At 34.6% G+C, this 11,444-nt stretch overlaps 1 long non-coding RNA gene across 1 annotated transcript in view; it reads right to left on the bottom strand.

Moving 5' to 3' along the window:
* Nucleotides 1-2,311: 2,311 nt before the first annotated feature.
* Nucleotides 2,312-11,444, bottom strand: part of LOC309615737 — a 712,050-nt gene continuing 702,917 nt past the window's right edge. Inside the window, exon 2 of the long non-coding RNA XR_014237034.1 lies at nt 2,312-2,579. This is a non-coding gene — a long non-coding RNA (uncharacterized lncRNA). The remainder of the gene's footprint in view (nt 2,580-11,444) is intronic.

Genomic DNA, 11,444 nt, shown 5'->3' with positions numbered 1-11,444 from the left:
GTTGCTTTACAATGTTGTGTTAGTTTCTGCTGTACAACAAAGTGAATCAGTTATATGTATATATATATTCCCTCCCTCCCACTCCCCATCCCACCTATCTAGCTCACCACAAAGCACCAAGCTGAGGTCCCTGTGTTATACAGCAGGTTCCTGCTAGCTATCTATTTTACACATGGTAGTGTATATATGTCAATCCCAATCTCTCAGTTCATCCCACCCCCTTCCCCTCACCATGTCCATACATCCATTCTCTACATCTGCGTTTCTATTCCTGCCCTGCAAATAGGTTCATCTGTACCATTTTTCTAGATTCCATGTATATTCCAACCACAGATCTTGTAGTAGTATTGTAGTATTTATTGAAAAAAATCCACATAAAAGTGGACCTGTGCAGTTCAAAACTGGCTTGTTCAAGGGTCAACTGTATATATAATTTTTATATACAGAATATATATTAAATGTATAAAATATAACATACATAGTAATATATATTATATAATGGGATATTTATTATTTAGCCATAAAAATAAGGTACTCCTGCATTTGTGACAACATGGATGAACCTTATAGACATTATGCTAAGTTAAATAAGTCAGAGACTATACTCTGAAATACTGTATAATCTCACTTTTACATGGACTCTAACTAAATTCAAACTTACAGAAACAGAGATCAGTTTAAATTTGCAGTTATAAGATGAATAATTTCTGGGGATGTATTGTATTACGTGGAGGCCATCGTTAACAATACTGTCTTGTATAGTTCATAGTTGCTAAGAGAGTAGATATTAAAAGTTCTCACCACAAATGAAAAAAAAGTTAATTATGTGAAGTGATGGTTATGTTAACTAACCTTATTGTGGCAATCATTTCAAAATATATACATGAACCACATATCACATTGCGCAGCTTAATCTTATACATGTTATGTGTCAATTATATCTCAATAAGGCTGGAAAAAATGGGCTAAGCACTTGAATAGATGTTTCTCCAAAGAAGAGATACAAATGGCAACCGGTATATGAAAAGATGCTCAATGTCACTTATGATCAGGGAAACGCAAATCAAGCTCAATGAGATATCACCTCACGCATGTCTTGATGACTATTGTCAAAAAAGTGAAAGACAATGAGGTTGACAATGATGTAGATAAAGGGGAACCTTGTACACTGTTGGTGGGAATGCATCATAAATTGGTGCCACCACAATGGAAAGCAGTATGGAGGGTCCTCAAAACATTAAAAAATAGAACCACCATATGATTCTTTTCTCTTTTGGCTGCTGATAAATACATCTTTTCTAATGTGCACTTGATAACATTTTAATGATTATTAATTATTTTCTATACTGGAATATTTTTCAGTAAATTGGTCATTTTAAAAGTGTTTTGGATTAATAGGCATATAGAATCATTAATTATTTATATTTTTAAACTCTAATTAACCATAGTTGGGACATAAAAAATTGATTTTCTATTTTTAGACAGAAATCCTCTGCTATTACTGAATTATTCTGCACAAGAGTTTGTTATCAAGAATTTTGAACCAAATCCTAACTTTTTAAGTGAGTCTTTGCAATAGTATATCATTTCTAAAACAAGTCATTCACTGCTAATATAGTTTCTGGCTCCTCATATGGTATGCGTCCTTCTATAATTAAAACTGTTATCATATGAAAACACCAACCAAGCTTAACTTTCATATATGTTTGCTAAAAAACAGGTATTGGAAAAGAGTAAATTGTTTGCAAAGGGACTTTGATTTAATCAAAACCAATTTGAGCAAGTAATAATGTAATAGTAATAATCAAAACATATACTCATTGGATTTCCTATATATCTACATAAATATTACAAAATTGATGGTCAGGTCACAGCCAATTGGAGAGCATCAGGAAAATGTCATATAATAACTAAAATTACAATTAAAACAGAAGTTTATTTGGCATGAAGGAAGTAGAAGACCTTTCAAGTAAGGAGAAATAGCAAGCAACTCTTCAGAATTTTAAGAGTTCCAATTAAGAATGCATTTGAGTACAGTCCGTTACCAGAAACCTGTACTTGTCAGAGTCTTTTCCATGTATTTCTTGAAGATGAAACCCTTTTATAGGAACATATTTGCAAAATCTGGTAACGGACTGTACTGCTGAACTGAATGAATAAGCATTTTCAGAACTCTAATGAAAAACTGATGAACTCATAAAAGTGCTAACAAAAGATCAAGATGAAAAAAAAAAATTAATTACATGGGACTGAGTGAACTGATGAGGATGGGTATAATTTTTGTGACTTTCTGTCTGAATTAAAAAAAAAAAAAAATTCCACAAGGACTCAGAGGCAAAGAATATACAAATCAATTTTCACTGCAAAGTAAAGGAGCTGTTACAGTGGAGGATTACTGGACTGAATGTCAATATTATGACATAGTATAAGTGTGTTTCATGTTTCGTAATTGCAATCATTGTTGCTTTTGTTGTGGTCATCCATGTACAATGCTTGGTGTCAGTCGATTTATCTCTTGTAAAAATAAAATACAGTGTGTGTGTGTGAAAAAAAAATAAAAAATAAAAAATAAAACTCTTCTTATATAAAAAAAAAAAAAAAGAATGCATTTGAGAAAGATGGGAAATTCATTAGTTTCCTGGAATATTCACAAGTTCTCACTTCTTTCTACAATGGAAATACATGTATTTCTCCCTATTATATGCATAAGAAAATGTAGAGATATTGACATGCTTGGTTCAGAATACTCCTTCATTTCACAAAAGATCTGAGAAGACTATTTCAATATTGTTGGAATACAATTATATTCAGAGTTTAATGTGCAACATGTTTCACATGGTCCATGGTTGCTTTTATTTTTTAATTTTTTTTTCTTGGTTGCTTTTAAACAGCATTGTTTTTATGTTTGGATAAGGTCCTGAAATTGAGGCTGTTTCAGAATCTCACTAAAACCTTGCCTGACCCAGTTACCTCGGTCTTCCCCAGGTTGGCCTAGGTGACACTCCTTTACTTCCATAATATAATAAGCACTACCATATACTTCAGAATATTGTATGTAACTTATAATATCTGTCTCTGTGCCCATTGCCCCCTGTGTGAACTCTCACAAGGCTTATTTGTTTATATCTCTATCCCAAGTGTTGACCTTAAGTGCTGAACTGTGTCTGGTATGAGTTATCCTTTCTCAAGAAGTAAAATAGTTTCATTCATCCATGAAAAAGCCTTTATTTTGTGACTATTAATGCCAGGGACTACTTAGGAGAATAACATAGTTTACTTTTGACTTTTAATATTTAAATGTTTTTACTTTTGCTAATCTCTGATCCAGAAATCAGAACACCCAAAGTAAAAACCAAACTTTGGCAAGTTAATTAATTACTGAGACTTAATTTCCCCACCTATAATATGAGGTAAGAATTCCTATGTCAAAGTGTTATTTTGAGGACTAAACCACTTAACATAAAAATAAATTGCAAAAGACAGTAATCAAATAAGTATCAGGGATTGTTACAGGCTGAAAATTTGTATCCCCCTCAAATTTATAATAAATGGTAAAGCCCTAATCCCACGATGTGGTGGTATTTGGAGTTGAGGCCTTTGGAGGTAATTAGATGTAGATGAATTCATGAGGATGAGTCGCCATGATAGGCTAAGTGCCCTTTTAAAACGAGACCAGAAGTCTAGCCCTTTCTTTCCACTCTCTGAGGACATAATACGAAGGCAGCCTTCTGCAAGCCAAGAAGAGCGCTCATCAGAAACCAAATCAGCCTGTACTCTGATCTTGGACTTCCAGCCTCCAGAACTGTGAGAAATTTATGTCTACAGTTTAAGGCACCCAGTTTATAGTATTCTGTTACAGCAGCCAAAGACTGGTGCTGTTTATCTGGCATACTACTTGTGCACCTCTGTGATACCTTTTAACATTAAAAAGTGTTTACGTTAAAGTAGCTGTTTAATTGCTTTAGTTTTATTTCTTTGCTTAGTCTTGCAACACTGCTTTTATTGTTTTGGTTTTTAATCTTTACTACCAAGAAAGGCCAGTCTTCTTACATACATCTGAAAAAATATCTACTTCTTAATATAGACAGAATTTACCATTTTAATCTCATTAAGTAGTTTTAAAAGGGGTCTTTCTTATAACATAAAGTAAATAGCAGCACATAGCATTTACCTTGAGTGATTTTTCTTTAATTTAAAGCTCAGATTTAGAAATATCCCATTACAGAATACACAGTGGAAAAAAAAAAAAAAAACTGATTGACAAGCAAAAACATGTATTTTATTCAGGAAAAAAAAATCTTCCAAAGGCTCAATTTTTTTTTTTTTTCATTCTGTTGTTGTGGTTGCCTAGAAACCAGTACTAGGATCATGATTTAAGGGAGTGCAATCTTATGTCTCTTTTCCCCCTAATGCAGAAAGAAGACTGCACTGAATATCACTCAAAATTAACAGCATCTCATTAGAACTTTGTGACACTTCCCTCTGGGTGGCCACACAGGCAGAGCTGCTGCTGGCTGTCTTTAAAACTAAGGACATAGAAGCTTGTTAATTGGCCAGCAGGGTGTAGCCAATTTTCTTCCCCCTTCTAAACCAGAATTGACCCTCTTCTATCCTTTAGGCCCCCAGTCTCAGAAGTTTTGAGCACTGCAGACCTGAAAGTTATATCCTATCTTGTAGACTTTCTTTACGATCACAACCTTATGTGTTGAACTTTTGCAAATGATTTTTAAAACAGTGTCTTTAGTAACAAAGAGAAATGGTGAGGTCAATACACTGAAAGGTGTATATCATTTCATTTATCCTTTCCGATGTACCTGACTTCTTATCGAAGTAGAACTAAGGGTACACTGTTCAGAAAACTCAACTCCAAATGTGCTATTTGTGAAAAGCTAAACATAATAACATTGATAACAATTCTATAGAGGATGCACTATCTGGATTCATGTGAAGGACATGTGATCTGCTATTTAGTTCTATTGTGTTCAAGTACTTTTTCTTCTCATTTCAGATGATACCGGAGATGAAATTTAACCAGGCTTTAGCTCTCTCCCCGAGGAAAGAATGATTTGTATTTGAAATGATCTGAGGGTACTGAGGAACTAGAATGGTCCAACCCTGATTTGCTAGTTACAAAGGTGTGTTTCAAATCAAATGGGACTTGATAAAGCCATTTGACAAGAGAGATTAGCATTAAGTCCAAATGTAAACAGCTTGGGCAAAGAGTAAGACTGAATGTGGGGACAGAGGGAAGCTGATTAGTAATTCAGATTTTCTCTTGGCTGAAAAGAGACTGATAGCTAGAGTCCTAGCAATCTTCACCTTTTGTTGACCATCTGTACTGCGCGTTCCCCAGCAGAGAGCCAGCTCGTTTGGGGACAGGAGAGCAGAAGGGCATAGCTTCTCACAGGAGAGAGAAACCAAAAGCCACGCTAAACGCCATCAATTAAAAGACATTAGTCCTGTAGGAGCTGTCCATTAAGAGTGTTGAGCATGCACAGATGCTGCTGTTGCGAGCATGACATCAGCAATTAGGTATCAGGTATCACAAGTAGGAGGACTTCACACACTATTTAGCAAAAACATTGCACTGTTTTTGCATAAACTTTTGCCGTAACTTTAATTGCAGTGGGTTTCACCATTATGGGTCAAAAGAAATATCGCCATTTTATAACAGCCAGGACTATTGCTTTCTAACTAGGTTTAAGACACATCACAAAATAGATGAGATTACAAAAGAGAATGGGAAAAAAAAAAGAGTACTATGCTATTATAAGTACATTAGTTATGATAAATGTCTATACTCAGTCAAGAAAAATTAAAGCCCAATTTATTTTTATACATTTTCATGTTCTCTTGTCATTGCTGACTGATGGCTTGTCTTTTGAGTGCATCTGTAATGCTTTAAAATAAATAAAACAGGACTTGAATCTGCATTTCAATTGCTGCAGTACATTTTCAGTAGTACTGTGACATGTTCAAGGAATTTTCTTTTTCATTTAAGAAACTGTTCTTCCTTTTCTCATTCTTAATATCTCCCCCTCATATAGTATTCTTTTCATAAAATTCAAAGGAAAAAAGATAAAATGATTCTAATTGATACAGGATCTATGGAATCTATGGAAATGGGATATTGAGAAAATGTCTCCTGTGGACTAGCCTCACTTTTCTAACTGAGAAGCATCATTCATACAAAAGACCCTTTTCTTCCTTCCCTGATGTCTCAATAAAAGATAATGAAAGGGTAGATTCCTATTCCTATTCCTGAAACCAGGGCTCTATAAGTACAAATCTGATGGTCCCAAACACCAGTGACACGTCACTGAAAACCTCTCAAAGGAACAGGGCGTGCAGCATGTAGATTAATAGAAAAGGCAGATTAAACAAATCATTCAGGCATCCCTTATGCTTCCTGCCTGCTCTCCACACATCTTCTTTGTAAGAGCTCTGTACATTACGCTCATTAGAACAATCTGTACAAGCCCCTATGTCACTTCAGAAGAGCATCACAGTAAGGAAACAGGAATCAATGGCGAAAGCTTCAAGAGGACAACCAGGAAGTCCCCAGGACAGTGAGGAAGCAGGAAAATAACAGCTTGTAAAGCTTGACAACCTCGAGTCAGATGCAGCTTCAGGACTCCTGTTGCTTGGCGTCTGCAACCTGCAATAAGAACATTGTTCTTAGGGGATGGCCAGGGCCCTGCTGTCTTCATTTAGGATGCATAAAGCTGCCCAAGGTAGAGTTCCAGGGCAATTTAGAGAGTACATTTCATATAGAAATAAGAACCAGACCTTTGGAAGACTAAATATAAAATAAAGTAAAATAAAATAATAAAATAAAATAATAAAATAAAATAAAATAATAAAATAAAATAATAAAATAAAATAAAAAATAAAATAAAATAAAATAAAATACCTCAGAATCTGCAGCTGTATGTGCATATAGATGTGAGTGTATGTCTGTGTCTGTGTACTGGGACCCATTGATGAGCTGTGTGTAATCAATAATCTAGCAGCCTTGCACAGAGCTATTTAGCTACTAGTCCAGGAAAAGAAAAAGAAAGTGGACTGTACAGGCAAGAGATAAATATGGCCCATAATTTTATTTTTATTTTCAGTTGTTTTCCTAAATAAAATTATTTTGTTTTTAAAAATTGTATTAAAATTTTATGTACTTTGAGTCCCTTTTCAGAAATTAAGGTGTCAACTAAGATATTAAGCTTCATAAATTTTCTAATATATATATTGCTATATATTATGTATTATGTAGATACATATAATCTTCAAAAACACTAAATGCATTCTACTAATTAGAGGTTCAATAAAAAAGATAACAAATGATATTCTAAGATTTCTTATTGCAAGTTATTAGTATAGAACAGAAATTGAAGTGGCAACCTAATTGCTTTGAATACAAACATCATATTATTTCATTGGCTTGGTATTTGCATAAGATGATTAGTCCTCTCACCAGTTGAAAGAAGCTATCAGCACTAAAGAAACAATTAAGTATTTCTGATCCTATGAGGCGCAAGCTAGTAAAACTACTCCCTCTTGGGAGGAAAGTGCTTGTCCATATGAGGTAAATTATCTCTCCAAGGAAGCCAAATGATGATAATGATTTTCAGAGGCCAAGTAATAATTCAGAGATGAGTAAAATTTTTCCATGGCAAGTATGAGTTTAGGGTATTCATAGATTCCCCCAAGCCTTTCACATTAGCAATATAGCAAGTGGTCCAATAATTTGATATTTCTAAACGGAAATGCATTTACCCAACATGTAGCTGGTTATTAGAGATATAGCAATATTGATGATATGATTTTGCTGGCTCTGGAGGTGTGCACCACATAGAGGCTTGCTGACAGCATTTAAAACTTTAAAACATAATATATTAGGATATGAACTATTCAATATCATGTACACATACACACACACACTCTGATAATTGAGTAATTACACATATGTCACACACATCCATTTCCTCTCAAAGGTACAACTAAAAAATCTCCCATCATTTAGTCAGAAGTGCTGCCACTTGTCATAAAACATTTTCCTTTGTTTTCTGTCATGGAGCTAACTACAGTGAATGCTGAGGTGATAATAGAAGGATATTTGTTTCCAGTGTTTTCTCCAGCTTCTTTCTTAGGGGTATTTATTATTGGATCAATCTCATTTTCAGGCCTTCCAAATACATTTACAGATCTCTATAGGGTTGATGGGCAATTATGCTTATGGGCAGTAGGTACCTCAAATGGTGGCAAGCAGTGAGTTTTCTCAGCTGGGACATTTAGTTCTGTTACAGTCAGTGAAAAAGAAAACATAGCTGAGTCTTCAATGAAAACTTAAGACACAGTCTTCCTTCAAAATTATACTTTGATTGAAGTGGAAAGGGTTAAAGCCAAAACAGCTAAATATATAGGAGAGAAAATAGTCCATGTTCTCAAGTAATGAAAAATATATCAATTTATCACACACTGTATATTCTTCTAGTTTGACTTCCATTTTTTATAAAAGCAGAAAGAAATTTTGGACATCTTGCAAGGCAACTTGAGAAATTATTGCAAATTCATCTCAGGCACTGGGCCTGCATGTAAAATAAAGGAGAAAAAAAAAGGGGGAACTGGATTCAAATAAGTAGTAACCAGCAAAATTGTAATTTTTATATTAAAACTATAGAAGTGACACAACATCATTATGAATTATTAGAGTCTTTCTTTCTTACTAATTAATTTCTTTCTTCCTAGTTTATTCATACTTCATTATCTCCTTTTGCAGGTCCTTTGAATAAGGGGATTGAAAACTTAGAAAACTTACTTTCTCTACTAGCCAAATAGTTAAAACCATATAGAAGAAACTTCAATAAATTTTAGAGTATTGAAGAGATTCTGAAATTTCTCCTTAAAGGTTCTCAGCAGAACCTCCTGTAATACCACTTTGTAGTTTCTTCCTGATTTACTATGCTATACTTCCACTAATTTGGGAAATATGAGCTCATCATCACCTTCATCTTTTCTCATTCTTTCCAAATAGCATTTTCTTGTGATTCAAAAAATCCCTTAACTAGGTTAATAATAGTTCAAAATACTCCAGAAATAACGTCTTTGCTGATAAAGTGACACAAATGATCATCCAGAAGAATAAACTTGTAGGAATCATCAGAAAAAATTTTCTAAGAGTAACGAACATGGCATATACTACCAAATATTGATAGTATTGCAAAGTTTTGATAATTGAAAGAGTGTGGTCTTGGTACTGTGACACAGGTAATTATAAATTAATGCAGAACAATTGAAGCATTTAAATTTAACAGAGACAATAGTGGTAAATTAATAAATGATGTAAATACGGTTGGTTAGCCATTTACAAAAATAATTCAGCCGGTTTCTTCACCTCACTTTTTATAGGTTTATAAAAAGGCATGTGATTCAATGATATAGAGGTAAAATAAACACACACAAAAAACATAAAATTAGTAGAAAAAAAACACGAAACATGTCCAATATATTATTAAGTGGGGAAAAAAAAAGGAAGATGCGGGATGTATGTAACAGTGTGCTTTCATTACACTAATTTGTGTGAGTGTGTGTTTGTACACACATTGGATGTTTCTGAAAAGACCCACAATGCTGTTGATATGGTTGACAACACTGAGGGCCTCCCCCAAAAAAGTGGTAAAAGAAATACGTTTAGAGAAATGACTTGATTTTTTCAGTACACTGATTTGAAATTATTGAAATTCTTACCCTTAATGTGTAGATTTTTAGAGTAAAAATTTAACACTAGTTAATACAAGAAAATGTATTGTACGTCAAGATTTCTCCCATGAAATTTTCCTTTTGTGTGTAAATTTTTCCAATCACTAGATGATCATAATGATACTGATATTCTCACTGCCTTTATTTATATGTATTGTACAATATTTTTAGTTCAGTGTATTCCTTGGAAACATATACCAAACTCAGAGCAAACTCTGCCAAATTTTAAACACCTTGATAAAATGAACTTTGGTTTTTGAACATGCAAGGTGTAGAAACTAAACTGTGTCATTTTTCCTTAGACTTTCAAAAACGTTTACTCTTATCAAACTTGCATGGAAGACCTGTCCATGTCTCCTCAAGCACCCAGATCATTTCATTGACTACAAGGATATGCTTAATCTTAACCCTATTGTAATGGTATCCTTCCTATAAAAGGAGTGAAAAGAGAGTCAAGAATTCTTGTTGTAAAACCATCCTTTCCCAGCTCCACTTGCTCACTGGCAGGTTCAAATGAAGTTGTTGGACATCACCTTCTTCCTTACTGAACATGTCACCACCATTATCTTCCAAGAAACTATTTAGGCCCATTTATGTGTCTTTTTCCAATACCATCTAGCAAGTTTCCAATCCTCAACAGACACTGACTGGGTGTCCTACAATTTAACTCAACTCTGACACTATCGACCTGGAGATAGCATCAGTTCCCACAGGTTAAAAGCTCAGTCCCTCAAGACTGCACCCCCTTCCAACTTCAGATGCCAATTACAAGCACAGGTTGTCACCAGGTTCTGACCCAAGATGATATAGATGGGAGGAGGTTTCCATGACCCCTCCTTGGGTTCAATGAACTTACTAGAGCAGGTCACAGAACTCAGAGACTCAATTATTTATGCTTACCAGTTTATTATAAAGGATACAGATGAACAGCCAGATAAAGACGTATATAGGGTGAGGTCTGGAAGGGTCCTGAGCACAGGAGCTTCTGTCCCCATGGAACTGGAGTTCACCACTCTTTTGCCATGTAGATGGATTTGCCAAGCTGGAAGCTCATCAAATTTTGTTGTTCCAGAGTTTTTTTATAGAGTTTGATCTTCAGCTCCCTGCTTCCCCTTTCCAGTGGTTGGTGTGTGAGGCTGAAAGTTCCAACCTGCTAATCATTTGGTCTTTCTGTTGACCAGCTGCATCCTGAGTCTATCTAGGGGGCACCACCATAAGTCACCTCATTAGCATAAGCTCAAAAGTGTCTTTTTATGAATGACAAAAGGTAAAACTCAGGAAATTCCAGGGGTTTGAAGAGTTTTGTGCCAGAAACCTGGGACAATGGCCAAATATATTTCTTATTTTATCACACTCATTTTCCAGGATTTTCAAATTGATTACCACAAGGAGCTCTAAACTCTCAGTCCTTCACATTCAGTTCTTTTATTCTGTACACCTCTCCCATATACAAAAATAAACTCCAAGTGGATTAAAGACCCAAATCTAAGACTGGAACCATGAAACTCCTAGAAGAAAACATAGGAAGAACACTCTTTGACATAACTTGCAGTAAAAATTTTTTGGATCTGTCTCCTAAAGCAAAGAAAATAAAAGCAAAAATAAACAAATGAGACCTAATTAAAATTTACAGCTTTTGCACAGCAAAGGAAACCATCGACAAAATGAATATATTACATACTGAATGGGAT

Source organism: Balaenoptera borealis, assembly GCF_965194805.1.
Source record: "Balaenoptera borealis genome assembly, chromosome: 18".
NCBI classification, from domain to species: domain Eukaryota; kingdom Metazoa; phylum Chordata; class Mammalia; order Artiodactyla; family Balaenopteridae; genus Balaenoptera; species Balaenoptera borealis.
This window is presented reverse-complemented; position numbering and strand designations above follow the sequence as displayed.